Raw genomic sequence first — 14,013 nt, forward strand, 5'->3', positions numbered from 1 at the left:
GAGAGCATTATCAAGCCGGAGGGCGGTATGTTGTCGAGTGACCTCTTAATGCTTGGGCATTTGTTTGATAAAATTACTGCGCGGCTGCCCAGCCGCGAAGAGGAGCACCATCGTCAGCCAGTGAGGAAGGATATCGTTGGCTGAGAGAGGCTGCAGTTCTGCACTGTTCGGGACTGGTACAGCACAACATACCACATGCGAACCAACTCTGCTTTCCTAGTCATCACCTACTAAAGGATAAAAAGCCTGAAATCAACCGCACGTTTGAACTTACTTAAAGGATACTTCCTGCATTGAAGACTCCATGCCCCAGAATGCTTCATGGTCGAACTTGCACTTAGAACACGCCCAGTTGGGGCAGGGTTACGATTGAATAAAGTAAGTAACGAACTCAATACAGGTGTCAGTCGTGTGGTTTATGGCAGCCCAAGAAGAAGGGGCTTTTCGCCGCGAAACGCGTCGGCAACATGAATTCATTGATGCAGTGAAAGGCAGAGAGCATTATCAAGCCGGAGGGCGGTATGTTGTCGAGTGACCTCTTAATGCTTGGGCATTTGTTTGATAAAATTACTGCGCGGCTGCCCAGCCGCGAAGAGGAGCACCATCGTCAGCCAGTGAGGAAGGATATCGTTGGCTGAGAGAGGCTGCAGTTCTGCACTGTTCGGGACTGGTACAGCACAACATACCACATGCAAACCAACTCTGCTTTCCTAGTCATCACCTACTAAAGGATAAAAAGCCTGAAATCAACCGCACGTTTGAACTTACTTAAAGGATACTTCCTGCATTGAAGACTCTATGCCCCAGAATGCTTCATGGTCGAACTTGCACTTAGAACACGCCCAGTTGGGGCAGGGTTACGATTGAATAAAGTCAGTAACAAACTCAATACAGGTGTCAGTCGTGTGGTTTATGGCAGCCCAAGAAGAAGGGGCTTTTCGCCTCGAAACGCGTCGGCAACATGAATTCATTGATGCAGTGAAAGGCAGAGAGCATTATCAAGCCGGAGGGTGGTATGTTGTCGAGTGACCTCTTAATGCTTGGGCATTTGTTTGATAAAATTACTGCGCGGCTGCCCAGCCGCGAAGAGGAGCACCATCGTCAGCCAGTGAGGAAGGATATCGTTGGCTGAGAGAGGCTGCAGTTCTGCACTGTTCGGGACTGGTACAGCACAACATACCACATGCGAACCAACTCTGCTTTCCTAGTCATCACCTACTAAAGGATAAAAAGCCTGAAATCAACCGCACGTTTGAACTTACTTAAAGAATACTTCCTGCATTGAAGACTCCATGCCCCAGAATGCTTCATGGTCGAACTTGCACTTAGAACACGCCCAGTTGGGGCAGGGTTACGATTGAATAAAGTCAGTAACGAACTCAATACAGGTGTCAGTCGTGTGGTTTATGGCAGCCCAAGAAGAAGGGGCTTTTCGCCTCGAAACGCGTCGGCAACATGAATTCATTGATGCAGTGAAAGGCAGAGAGCATTATCAAGCCGGAGGGCGGTATGTTGTCGAGTGACCTCTTAATGCTTGGGCATTTGTTTGATAAAATTACTGCGCGGCTGCCCAGCCGCGAAGAGGAGCACCATCGTCAGCCAGTGAGGAAGGATATCGTTGGCAGAGAGAGGCTGCAATTCTGCACTGTTCGGGACTGGTACAGCACAACATACCACATGCGAACCAACTCTGCTTTCCTAGTCATCACCTACTAAAGGATAAAAAGCCTGAAATCAACCGCACGTTTGAACTTACTTAAAGGATACTTCCTGCATTGAAGACTCCATGCCCCAGAATGCTTCATGGTCGAACTTGCACTTAGAACACGCCCAGTTGGGGCAGGGTTACGATTGAATAAAGTCAGTAACGAACTCAATACAGGTGTCAGTCGTGTGGTTTATGGCAGCCCAAGAAGAAGGGGCTTTTCGCCTCGAAACGCGTCGGCAACATGAATTCATTGATGCAGTGAAAGGCAGAGAGCATTATCAAGCCGGAGGGCGGTATGTTGTCGAGTGACCTCTTAATGCTTGGGCATTTGTTTGATAAAATTACTGCGCGGCTGCCCAGCCGCGAAGAGGAGCACCATCGTCAGCCAGTGAGGAAGGATATCGTTGGCTGAGAGAGGCTGCAGTTCTGCACTGTTCGGGACTGGTACAGCACAACATACCACATGCGAACCAACTCTGCTTTCCCAGTCATCACCTACTAAAGGATAAAAAGCCTGAAATCAACCGCACGTTTGAACTTACTTAAAGGATACTTCCTGCATTGAAGACTCCATGCCCCAGAATGCTTCATGGTCGAACTTGCACTTAGAACACGCCCACTTGGGGCAGGGTTACGATTGAATAAAGTCAGTAACGAACTCAATACAGGTGTCAGTCGTGTGGTTTATGGCAGCCCAAGAAGAAGGGGCTTTTCGCCTCGAAACGCTTCGGCAACATGAATTCATTGATGCAGTGAAAGGCAGAGAGCATTATCAAGCCGGAGGGCGGTATGTTGTCGAGTGACCTCTTAATGCTTGGGCATTTGTTTGATAAAATTACTGCGCGGCTGCCCAGCCGCGAAGAGGAGCACCATCGTCAGCCAGTGAGGAAGGATATCGTTGGCTGAGAGAGGCTGCAGTTCTGCACTGTTCGGGACTGGTACAGCACAACATACCACATGCAAACCAACTCTGCTTTCCTAGTCATCACCTACTAAAGGATAAAAAGCCTGAAATCAACCGCACGTTTGAACTTACTTAAAGGATACTTCCTGCATTGAAGACTCCATGCCCCAGAATGCTTCATGGTCGAACTTGCACTTAGAACACGCCCAGTTGGGGCAGGGTTACGATTGAATAAAGTCAGTAACGAACTCAATACAGGTGTCAGTCGTGTGGTTTATGGCAGCCCAAGAAGAAGGGGCTTTTCGCCTCGAAACGCGTCGGCAACATGAATTCATTGATGCAGTGAAAGGCAGAGAGCATTATCAAGCCGGAGGGCGGTATGTTGTCGAGTGACCTCTTAATGCTTGGGCATTTGTTTGATAAAATTACTGCGCGGCTGCCCAGCCGCGAAGAGGAGCACCATCGTCAGCCAGTGAGGAAGGATATAATTGGCTGAGAGAGGCTGCAGTTCTGCACTGTTCGGGACTGGTACAGCACAACATACCACATGCGAACCAACTCTGCTTTCCTAGTCATCACCTACTAAAGGATAAAAAGCCTGAAATCAACCACACGTTTGAACTTACTTAAAGGATACTTCCTGCATTGAAGACTCCATGCCCCAGAATGCTTCATGGTCGAACTTGCACTTAGAACACGCCCAGTTGGGGCAGGGTTACGATTGAATAAAGTCAGTAACGAACTCAATACAGGTGTCAGTTGTGTGGTTTATGGCAGCCCAAGAAGAAGGGTCTTTTCGCCTCGAAACGCGTCGGCAACATGAATTCATTGATGCAGTGAAAGGCAGAGAGCATTATCAAGCCGGAGGGCGGTATGTTGTCGAGTGACCTCTTAATGCTTGGGCATTTGTTTGATAAAATTACTGCGCGGCTGCCCAGCCACGAAGAGGAGCACCATCGTCAGCCAGTGAGGAAGGATATCGTTGGCTGAGAGAGGCTGCAGTTCTGCACTGTTCGGGACTGGTACAGCACAACATACCACATGCGAACCAACTCTGCTTTCCTAGTCATCGCCTACTAAAGGATAAAAAGCCTGAAATCAACCGCACGTTTGAACTGACTTAAAGGATACTTCCTGCATTTAAGACTCCATGCCCCAGAATGCTTCATGGTCGAACTTGCACTTAGAACACGCCCAGTTGGGGCAGGGTTACGATTGAATAAAGTCAGTAACGAACTCAATACAGGTGTCAGTCGTGTGGTTTATGGCAGCCCAAGAAGAAGGGGCTTTTCGCCTCGAAACGCGTTGGCAACATGAATTCATTGATGCAGTGAAAGGCAGAGAGCATTATCAAGCCGGAGGGCGGTATGTTGTCGAGTGACCTCTTAATGCTTGGGCATTTGTTTGATAAAATTACTGCGCGGCTGCCCAGCCGCGAAGAGGAGCACCATCGTCAGCCAGTGAGGAAGGATATCGTTGGCTGAGAGAGGCTGCAGTTCTGCACTGTTCGGGACTGGTACAGCACAACATACCACATGCGAACCAACTCTGCTTTCCTAGTCATCACCTACTAAAGGATAAAAAGCCTGAAATCAACCGCACGTTTGAACTTACTTAAAGGATACTTCCTGCATTGAAGACTCCATGCCCCAGAATGCTTCATGGTCGAACTTGCACTTAGAACAAGCCCAGTTGGGGCAGGGTTACGATTGAATAAAGTAAGTAACGAACTCAATACAGGTGTCAGTCGTGTGGTTTATGGCAGCCCAAGAAGAAGGGGCTTTTCGCCGCGAAACGCGTCGGCAACATGAATTCATTGATGCAGTGAAAGGCAGAGAGCATTATCAAGCCGGAGGGCGGTATGTTGTCGAGTGACCTCTTAATGCTTGGGCATTTGTTTGATAAAATTACTGCGCGGCTGCCCAGCCGCGAAGAGGAGCACCATCGTCAGCCAGTGAGGAAGGATATCGTTGGCTGAGAGAGGCTGCAGTTCTGCACTGTTCGGGACTGGTACAGCACAACATACCACATGCAAACCAACTCTGCTTTCCTAGTCATCACCTACTAAAGGATAAAAAGCCTGAAATCAACCGCACGTTTGAACTTACTTAAAGGATACTTCCTGCATTGAAGACTCTATGCCCCAGAATGCTTCATGGTCGAACTTGCACTTAGAACACGCCCAGTTGGGGCAGGGTTACGATTGAATAAAGTCAGTAACAAACTCAATACAGGTGTCAGTCGTGTGGTTTATGGCAGCCCAAGAAGAAGGGGCTTTTCGCCTCGAAACGCGTCGGCAACATGAATTCATTGATGCAGTGAAAGGCAGAGAGCATTATCAAGCCGGAGGGTGGTATGTTGTCGAGTGACCTCTTAATGCTTGGGCATTTGTTTGATAAAATTACTGCGCGGCTGCCCAGCCGCGAAGAGGAGCACCATCGTCAGCCAGTGAGGAAGGATATCGTTGGCTGAGAGAGGCTGCAGTTCTGCACTGTTCGGGACTGGTACAGCACAACATACCACATGCGAACCAACTCTGCTTTCCTAGTCATCACCTACTAAAGGATAAAAAGCCTGAAATCAACCGCACGTTTGAACTTACTTAAAGAATACTTCCTGCATTGAAGACTCCATGCCCCAGAATGCTTCATGGTCGAACTTGCACTTAGAACACGCCCAGTTGGGGCAGGGTTACGATTGAATAAAGTCAGTAACGAACTCAATACAGGTGTCAGTCGTGTGGTTTATGGCAGCCCAAGAAGAAGGGGCTTTTCGCCTCGAAACGCGTCGGCAACATGAATTCATTGATGCAGTGAAAGGCAGAGAGCATTATCAAGCCGGAGGGCGGTATGTTGTCGAGTGACCTCTTAATGCTTGGGCATTTGTTTGATAAAATTAATGCGCGGCTGCCCAGCCGCGAAGAGGAGCACCATCGTCAGCCAGTGAGGAAGGATATCGTTGGCTGAGAGAGGCTGCAGTTCTGCACTGTTCGGGACTGGTACAGCACAACATACCACATGCGAACCAACTCTGCTTTCCTAGTCATCACCTACTAAAGGATAAAAAGCCTGAAATCAACCGCACGTTTGAACTTACTTAAAGGATACTTCCTGCATTGAAGACTCCATGCCCCAGAATGCTTCATGGTCGAACTTGCACTTAGAACACGCCCAGTTGGGGCAGGGTTACGATTGAATAAAGTCAGTAACGAACTCAATACAGGTGTCAGTCGTGTGGTTTATGGCAGCCCAAGAAGAAGGGGCTTTTCGCCTCGAAACGCGTCGGCAACATGAATTCATTGATGCAGTGAAAGGCAGAGAGCATTATCAAGCCGGAGGGCGGTATGTTGTCGAGTGACCTCTTAATGCTTGGGCATTTGTTTGATAAAATTACTGCGCGGCTGCCCAGCCGCGAAGAGGAGCACCATCGTCAGCCAGTGAGGAAGGATATCGTTGGCTGAGAGAGGCTGCAGTTCTGCACTGTTCGGGACTGGTACAGCACAACATACCACATGCGAACCAACTCTGCTTTCCTAGTCATCACCTACTAAAGGATAAAAAGCCTGAAATCAACCGCACGTTTGAACTTACTTAAAGGATACTTCCTGCATTGAAGACTCCATGCCCCAGAATGCTTCATGGTCGAACTTGCACTTAGAACACGCCCAGTTGGGGCAGGGTTACGATTGAATAAAGTCAGTAACAAACTCAATACAGGTGTCAGTCGTGTGGTTTATGGCAGCCCAAGAAGAAGGGGCTTTTCGCCTCGAAACGCGTCGGCAACATGAATTCATTGATGCAGTGAAAGGCAGAGAGCATTATCAAGCCGGAGGGCGGTATGTTGTCGAGTGACCTCTTAATGCTTGGGCATTTGTTTGATAAAATTACTGCGCGGCTGCCCAGCCACGAAGAGGAGCACCATCGTCAGCCAGTGAGGAAGGATATCGTTGGCTGAGAGAGGCTGCAGTTCTGCACTGTTCGGGACTGGTACAGCACAACATACCACATGCGAACCAACTCTGCTTTCCTAGTCATCACCTACTAAAGGATAAAAAGCCTGAAATCAACCGCACGTTTGAACTTACTTAAAGGATACTTCCTGCATTGAAGACTCCATGCCCCAGAATGCTTCATGGTCGAACTTGCACTTAGAACACGCCCAGTTGGGGCAGGGTTACGATTGAATAAAGTCAGTAACGAACTCAATACAGGTGTCAGTCGTGTGGTTTATGGCAGCCCAAGAAGAAGGTGCTTTTCGCCTCGAAACGCGTCGGCAACATGAATTCATTGATGCAGTGAAAGGCAGAGAGCATTATCAAGCCGGAGGACGGTATGTTGTCGAGTGACCTCTTAATGCTTGGGCATTTGTTTGATAAAATTACTGCGCGGCTGCCCAGCCGCGAAGAGGAGCACCATCGTCAGCCAGTGAGGAAGGATATCGTTGGCTGAGAGAGGCTGCAGTTCTGCACTGTTCGGGACTGGTACAGCACAACATACCACATGCGAACCAACTCTGCTTTCCTAGTCATCACCTACTAAAGGATAAAAAGCCTGAAATCAACCGCACGTTTGAACTTACTTAAAGGATACTTCCAGCATTGAAGACTCCATGCCCCAGAATGCTTCATGGTCGAACTTGCACTTAGAACACACCCAGTTGGGGCAGGGTTACGATTGAATAAAGTCAGTAACGAACTCAATACAGGTGTCAGTCGTGTGGTTTATGGCAGCCCAAGAAGAAGGGGCTTTTCGCCTTGAAACGCGTCGGCAACATGAATTCATTGATGCAGTGAAAGGCAGAGAGCATTATCAAGCCGGAGGGCGGTATGTTGTCGAGTGACCTCTTAATGCTTGGGCATTTGTTTGATAAAATTACTGCGCGGCTGCCCAGCCGCGAAGAGGAGCACCATCGTCAGCCAGTGAGGAAGGATATCGTTGGCTGAGAGAGGCTGCAGTTCTGCACTGTTCGGGACTGGTACAGCACAACATACCACATGCGAACCAACTCTGCTTTCCTAGTCATCACCTACTAAAGGATAAAAAGCCTGAAATCAACCGCACGTTTGAACTTACTTAAAGGATACTTCCAGCATTGAAGACTCCATGCCCCAGAATGCTTCATGGTCGAACTTGCACTTAGAACACACCCAGTTGGGGCAGGGTTACGATTGAATAAAGTCAGTAACGAACTCAATACAGGTGTCAGTCGTGTGGTTTATGGCAGCCCAAGAAGAAGGGGCTTTTCGCCTCGAAACGCGTCGGCAACATGAATTCATTGATGCAGTGAAAGGCAGAGAGCATTATCAAGCCGGAGGGCGGTATGTTGTCGAGTGACCTCTTAATGCTTGGGCATTTGTTTGATAAAATTACTGCGCGGCTGCCCAGCCGCGAAGAGGAGCACCATCGTCAGCCAGTGAGGAAGGATATCGTTGGCTGAGAGAGGCTGCAGTTCTGCACTGTTCGGGACTGGTACAGCACAACATACCACATGCGAACCAACTCTGCTTTCCTAGTCATCACCGACTAAAGGATAAAAAGCCTGAAATCAACCGCACGTTTGAACTTACTTAAAGGATACTTCCTGCATTGAAGACTCCATGCCCCAGAATGCTTCATGGTCGAACTTGCTCTTAGAACACACCCAGTTGGGGCAGGGTTACGATTGAATAAAGTCAGTAACGAACTCAATACAGGTGTCAGTCGTGTGGTTTATGGCAGCCCAAGAAAAAGGGGCTTTTCGCCTCGAAACGCGTCGGCAACATGAATTCATTGATGCAGTGAAAGGCAGAGAGCATTATCAAGCCGGAGGGCGGTATGTTGTCGAGTGACCTCTTAATGCTTGGGCATTTGTTTGATAAAATTACTGCGCGGCTGCCCAGCCGCGAAGAGGAGCACCATCGTCAGCCAGTGAGGAAGGATATCGTTGGCTGAGAGAGGCTGCAGTTCTGCACTGTTCGGGACTGGTACAGCACAACATACCACATGCGAACCAACTCTGCTTTCCTAGTCATCACCTACTAAAGGATAAAAAGCCTGAAATCAACCGCACGTTTGAACTTACTTAAAGGATACTTCCTGCATTGAAGACTCCATGCCCCAGAATGCTTCATGGTCGAACTTGCACTTAGAACACGCCCAGTTGGGGCAGGGTTACGATTGAATAAAGTCAGTAACGAACTCAATACAGGTGTCAGTCGTGTGATTTATGGCAGCCCAAGAAGAAGGGGCTTTTCGCCTCGAAACGTGTCGGCAACATGAATTCATTGATGCAGTGAAAGGCAGAGAGCATTATCAAGCCGGAGGGCGGTATGTTGTCTAGTGACCTCTTAATGCTTGGGCATTTGTTTGATAAAATTACTGCGCGGCTGCCCAGCCGCGAAGAGGAGCACCATCGTCAGCCAGTGAGGAAGGATATCGTTGGCTGAGAGAGGCTGCAGTTCTGCACTGTTCGGGACTGGTACAGCACAACATACCACATGCGAACCAACTCTGCTTTCCGAGTCATCACCTACTAAAGGATAAAAAGCCTGAAATCAACCGCACGTTTGAACTTACTTAAAGGATACTTCCTGCATTGAAGACTCCATGCCCCAGAATGCTTCATGGTCGAACTTGCACTTAGAACACGCCCAGTTGGGGCAGGGTTACGATTGAATAAAGTCAGTAACGAACTCAATACAGGTGTCAGTCGTGTGGTTTATGGCAGCCCAAGAAGAAGGGGCTTTTCGCCTCGAAACGCGTCGGCAACATGAATTCATTGATGCAGTGAAAGGCAGAGAGCATTATCAAGCCGGAGGGCGGTATGTTGTCGAGTGACCTCTTAATGCTTGGGCATTTGTTTGATAAAATTACTGCGCGGCTGCCCAGCCGCGAAGAGGAGCACCATCGTCAGCCAGTGAGGAAGGATATCGTTGGCTGAGAGAGGCTGCAGTTCTGCACTGTTCGGGACTGGTACAGCACAACATACCACATGCGAACCAACTCTGCTTTCCTAGTCATCACCTACTAAAGGATAAAAAGCCTGAAATCAACCGCACGTTTGAACTTACTTAAAGGATACTTCCTGCATTGAAGACTCCATGCCCCAGAATGCTTCATGGTCGAATTTGCACTTAGAACACGCCCAGTTGGGGCAGGGTTACGATTGAATAAAGTCAGTAACGAACTCAATACAGGTGTCAGTCGTGTGGTTTATGGCAGCCCAAGAAGAAGGGGCTTTTCACCTCGAAACGCGTCGGCAACATGAATTCATTGATGCAGTGAAAGGCAGAGAGCATTATCAAGCCGGAGGGCGGTATGTTGTCGAGTGACCTCTTAATGCTTGGGCATTTGTTTGATAAAATTACTGCGCGGCTGCCCAGCCGCGAAGAGGAGCACCATCGTCAGCCAGTGAGGAAGGATATCGTTGGCTGAGAGAGGCTGCAGTTCTGCACTGTTCGGGACTGGTACAGCACAACATACCACATTCGAACCAACTCTGCTTTCCTAGTCATCACCTACTAAAGGATAAAAAGCCTGAAATCAACCGCACGTTTGAACTTACTTAAAGGATACTTCCTGCATTGAAGACTCCATGCCCCAGAATGCTTCATGGTCGAACTTGCACTTAGAACACGCCCAGTTGGGGCAGGGTTACGATTGAATAAAGTCAGTAACGAACTCAATACAGGTGTCAGTCGTGTGGTTTATGGCAGCCCAAGAAGAAGGGGCTTTTCGCCTCGAAACGCGTCGGCAACATGAATTAATTGATGCGGTGAAAGGCAGAGAGCATTATCAAGCCGGAGGGCGGTATGTTGTCGAGTGACCTCTTAATGCTTGGGAATTTGTTTGATAAAATTACTGCGCGGCTGCCCAGCCGCGAAGAGGAGCACCATCGTCAGCCAGTGAGGAAGGATATCGTTGGCTGAGAGAGGCTGCAGTTCTGCACTGTTCGGGACTGGTACAGCACAACATACCACATGCGAACCAACTCTGCTTTCCTAGTCATCACCTACTAAAGGATAAAAAGCCTGAAATCAACCGCACGTTTGAACTTACTTAAAGGATACTTCCTGCATTGAAGACTCCATGCCCCAGAATGCTTCATGGTCGAACTTGCACTTAGAACACGCCCAGTTGGGGCAGGGTTACGATTGAATAAAGTCAGTAACGAACTCAATACAGGTGTCAGTCGTGTGGTTTATGGCAGCCCAAGAAGAAGGGGCTTTTCGCCTCGAAACGCGTCGGCAACATGAATTCATTGATGCAGTGAAAGGCAGAGAGCATTATCAAGCCGGAGGGCGGTATGTTGTCGAGTGACCTCTTAATGCTTGGGCATTTGTTTGATAAAATTACTGCGTGGCTGCCCAGCCGCGAAGAGGAGCACCATCGTCAGCCAGTGAGGAAGGATATCGTTGGCTGAGAGAGGCTGCAGTTCTGCACTGTTCGGGACTGGAACAGCACAACATACCACATGCGAACCAACTCTGCTTTCCTAGTCATCACCTACTAAAGGATAAAAAGCCTGAAATCAACCGCACGTTTGAACTTACTTAAAGGATACTTCCTGCATTGAAGACTCCATGCCCCAGAATGCTTCATGGTCGAACTTGCACTTAGAACACGCCCAGTTGGGGCAGGGTTACGATTGAATAAAGTCAGTAACGAACTCAATACAGGTGTCAGTCGTGTGGTTTATGGCAGCCCAAGAAGAAGGGGCTTTTCGCCTCGAATCGCGTCGGCAACATGAATTCATTGATGCAGTGAAAGGCAGAGAGCATTATCAAGCCGGAGGGCGGTATGTTGTCGAGTGACCTCTTAATGCTTGGGCATTTGTTTGATAAAATTACTGCGCGGCTGCCCAGCCGCGAAGAGGAGCACCATCGTCAGCCAGTGAGGAAGGATATCGTTGGCTGAGAGAGGCTGCAGTTCTGCACTGTTCGGGACTGGTACAGCACAACATACCACATGCGAACCAACTCTGCTTTCCTAGTCATCACCTACTAAAGGATAAAAAGCCTGAAATCAACCGCACGTTTGAACTTACTTAAAGGATACTTCCTGCATTGAAGACTCCATGCCCCAGAATGCTTCATGGTCGAATTTGCACTTAGAACACGCCCAGTTGGGGCAGGGTTACGATTGAATAAAGTCAGTAACGAACTCAATACAGGTGTCAGTCGTGTGGTTTATGGCAGCCCAAGAAGAAGGGGCTTTTCGCCTCGAAACGCGTCGGCAACATGAATTCATTGATGCAGTGAAAGGCAGAGATCATTATCAAGCCGGAGGGCGGTATGTTGTCGAGTGACCTCTTAATGCTTGGGCATTTGTTTGATAAAATTACTGCGCGGCTGCCCAGCCGCGAAGAGGAGCACCATCGTCAGCCAGTGAGGAAGGATATCGTTGGCTGAGAGAGGCTGCAGTTCTGCACTGTTCGGGACTGGTACAGCACAACATACCACATGCGAACCAACTCTGCTTTCCTAGTCATCACCTACTAAAGGATAAAAAGCCTGAAATCAACCACACGTTTGAACTTACTTAAAGGATACTTCCTGCATTGAAGACTCCATGCCCCAGAATGCTTCATGGTCGAACTTGCACTTAGAACACGCCCAGTTGGGGCAGGGTTACGATTGAATAAAGTCAGTAACGAACTCAATACAGGTGTCAGTCGTGTGGTTTATGGCAGCCCAAGAAGAAGGGGCTTTTCGCCTCGAAACGCGTCGGCAACATGAATTCATTGATGCAGTGAAAGGCAGAGAGCATTATCAAGCCGGAGGGCGGTATGTTGTCGAGTGACCTCTTAATGCTTGGGCATTTGTTTGATAAAATTACTGCGCGGCTGCCCAGCCGCGAAGAGGAGCACCATCGTCCGCCAGTGAGGAAGGATATCGTTGGCTGAGAGAGGCTGCAGTTCTGCACTGTTCGGGACTGGAACAGCACAACATACCACATGCGAACCAACTCTGCTTTCCTAGTCATCACCTACTAAAGGATAAAAAGCCTGAAATCAACCGCACGTTTGAACTTACTTAAAGGATACTTCCTGCATTGAAGACTCCATGCCCCAGAATGCTTCATGGTCGAACTTGCACTTAGAACACGCCCAGTTGGGGCAGGGTTACGATTGAATAAAGTCAGTAACGAACTCAATACAGGTGTCAGTCGTGTGGTTTATGGCAGCCCAAGAAGAAGGGGCTTTTCGCCTCGAATCGCGTCGGCAACATGAATTCATTGATGCAGTGAAAGGCAGAGAGCATTATCAAGCCGGAGGGCGGTATGTTGTCGAGTGACCTCTTAATGCTTGGGCATTTGTTTGATAAAATTACTGCGCGGCTGCCCAGCCGCGAAGAGGAGCACCATCGTCAGCCAGTGAGGAAGGATATCGTTGGCTGAGAGAGGCTGCAGTTCTGCACTGTTCGGGACTGGTACAGCACAACATACCACATGCGAACCAACTCTGCTTTCCTAGTCATCACCTACTAAAGGATAAAAAGCCTGAAATCAACCGCACGTTTGAACTTACTTAAAGGATACTTCCTGCATTGAAGACTCCATGCCCCAGAATGCTTCATGGTCGAATTTGCACTTAGAACACGCCCAGTTGGGGCAGGGTTACGATTGAATAAAGTCAGTAACGAACTCAATACAGGTGTCAGTCGTGTGGTTTATGGCAGCCCAAGAAGAAGGGGCTTTTCGCCTCGAAACGCGTCGGCAACATGAATTCATTGATGCAGTGAAAGGCAGAGAGCATTATCAAGCCGGAGGGCGGTATGTTGTCGAGTGACCTCTTAATGCTTGGGCATTTGTTTGATAAAATTACTGCGCGGCTGCCCAGCCGCGAAGAGGAGCACCATCGTCAGCCAGTGAGGAAGGATATCGTTGGCTGAGAGAGGCTGCAGTTCTGCACTGTTCGGGACTGGAACAGCACAACATACCACATGCGAACCAACTCTGCTTTCCTAGTCATCACCTACTAAAGGATAAAAAGCCTGAAATCAACCGCACGTTTGAACTTACTTAAAGGATACTTCCTGCATTGAAGACTCCATGCCCCAGAATGCTTCATGGTCGAACTTGCACTTAGAACACGCCCAGTTGGGGCAGGGTTACGATTGAATAAAGTCAGTAACGAACTCAATACAGGTGTCAGTCGTGTGGTTTATGGCAGCCCAAGAAGAAGGGGCTTTTCGCCTCGAATCGCGTCGGCAACATGAATTCATTGATGCAGTGAAAGGCAGAGAGCATTATCAAGCCGGAGGGCGGTATGTTGTCGAGTGACCTCTTAATGCTTGGGCATTTGTTTGATAAAATTACTGCGCGGCTGCCCAGCCGCGAAGAGGAGCACCATCGTCAGCCAGTGAGGAAGGATATCGTTGGCTGAGAGAGGCTGCAGTTCTGCACTGTTCGGGACTGGTACA

This window comes from Triturus cristatus, chromosome 3_1 (assembly GCF_964204655.1).
Source record: "Triturus cristatus chromosome 3_1, aTriCri1.1, whole genome shotgun sequence".
Classification (NCBI taxonomy): domain Eukaryota; kingdom Metazoa; phylum Chordata; class Amphibia; order Caudata; family Salamandridae; genus Triturus; species Triturus cristatus.